Source organism: Lactuca sativa, chromosome 3 (assembly GCF_002870075.4).
Source record: "Lactuca sativa cultivar Salinas chromosome 3, Lsat_Salinas_v11, whole genome shotgun sequence".
Taxonomy (NCBI): domain Eukaryota; kingdom Viridiplantae; phylum Streptophyta; class Magnoliopsida; order Asterales; family Asteraceae; genus Lactuca; species Lactuca sativa.
This window is the reverse complement of record NC_056625.2, coordinates 3,120,653-3,122,500: the sequence shown is the minus strand read 5'-3', so window position 1 is coordinate 3,122,500 and position 1,848 is coordinate 3,120,653. Positions and strand designations below refer to the sequence as shown.

The window sequence follows — 1,848 nt, the reverse complement described above, 5'->3', positions numbered from 1 at the left end:
TATGAATGCCCATTTTAAATTTGTGTGAATCAATTGAAAAAGTGTTGCAATAAAATTTCGTTGAATGTTAAAGAAATAATAAGTTATGATAAACAAAATCTTTTGTGTTGATTTATTTGAAGGAAACGGGGATGTAAACATATACGGACATATTAGGTTAAATCTTTCATTTAAGCTTTGATGTGAGATGTGATGTAGTTTTCTTTATTTATTTATTTTTTATGCTCCAGCTCCTTGCTAGAGTGTCTATTAATGCATCTGTTGTTAAAAAACAACAAAAAAAAAATTAAACAAGAAAAGCCTTGTTATTGACAACGTTGCTATGCAATTTGCTAGCATTAATATTTACCTTTTGTTAATTTTAGTAATAAATTAAGATAGAAAACGTGTTCCTTGTTAAACGATGAACTTACAGAATACAAACTTTGGAACTCCCAACTAGCATTAAAAATATTTTTAACGTTGATAATTTTAAGTTTACTTTTGATTCGGACCAAGCTAGCCCAAACATGAAACCCACTGAGGTCATGTGTATTGAGGTGAAAACTTTTTTTTGTCATAACTTATAATATTTTCAAATGTCCCGATTTTTGTTTGCATTTGATTCCTATTTATCTTGAATACATGATGAACGGTTAGTAATAGGAAAATGGACATAAATGTCCCATAAACTTTCTAGAGTTTATCCATTTATTCCCTAAAATTTTTATTAGATTTTATGGATCCTTAAACTATGACCTGCGTTTTTTAGTCTCTGTCAACCTGTAATAGTCAGTTCAGTGACCTTTTAAACCTAAAAATCTCACATGATACCCTATTAAGCCAAAAAAAAATACGTTCAGAGATCAATTCGTAACAAATAATGATTTCGCGACGACATTTACATGCGATCTTCATAAATCTTCTCATTGCTAATTTGTTCAATCCTTCGAACAAATATCAAAAAGGTTATCGATTTATTTTGTGGTGCCAAATTTTGATATGGAGGATACGAGGAAGAGAGAAATGCTCCGAAAGAACCGACAACAAATGAGTTCGAGCTAATTGAAGCGAATCAACAAATACTTGGGAGTGCATTTATTGTAGAAATTTTATCGTTATCTTTAAACTTGTAAACATCTGATAAATAAAGTTAACCACAAGTGAAAGAGATTTGAATTAGAAATTTATATGATGTGTCAATTATTGATTATTTAGAATTAAAACACAATGATAGTTAAAACTTAATAAAATTATGCTATGACTCCATCCTAAGTTTCTTAATCAATTGATCGTCGTTAATGGATTATAAATCAAAATTTTAATACTTTCGATCTCCAATTGTGTCATTTCTCGATTATTTAGAAGAGCCAAAATTAATCATATGATCTTTAATATTAAGGAGAGGTCTACACAACTTAATCTTTCATTACTAATAGATATTGGAAAATAGAAATAGACAAAATAGAGCCAGATGAGCCTTTTTTTAGTTATAAAATATGAATTGATCGCAGACTTTTTTTCTGGTTTTATAGAGGCGTAATATGAGTTATTTTTGTCTCAAAGATTACTGAATCAACTATTAGATGTTGACAACGACTAAAAAGACAAGTCATGACCTAGTTTGGGAACACATAAAATCCGACAAAAACCTTAAAGAGTAAATGGATAAACCCTAAAAAGTATTTTATACCAGTGTCAAATTATTATAAATATCTTACAGAGGGTCACCCACCCTTATCAACTAGGACTCATGTCTTGGGTTTCTCCAAGATTTCCATATATATATATATATATATATATATATATATATATATATATATATATATATATATATATATATATATATATATATATATATATATATAT

At 28.1% G+C, this 1,848-nt stretch overlaps 1 protein-coding gene across 1 annotated transcript in view; it reads left to right on the top strand.

The window, feature by feature from the left end:
* The window catches only part of LOC111877678 (lipid transfer protein EARLI 1), a 633-nt gene extending 522 nt beyond the window's left edge, over nucleotides 1-111 (top strand). The window contains exon 1 of the mRNA XM_023874193.3: nucleotides 1-111. This exon is cut by the window's left edge and continues 522 nt beyond it. The gene's annotated coding sequence lies outside the window, so the exon portion shown is untranslated.
* The last annotated feature ends 1,737 nt before the right edge of the window (nucleotides 112-1,848 follow it).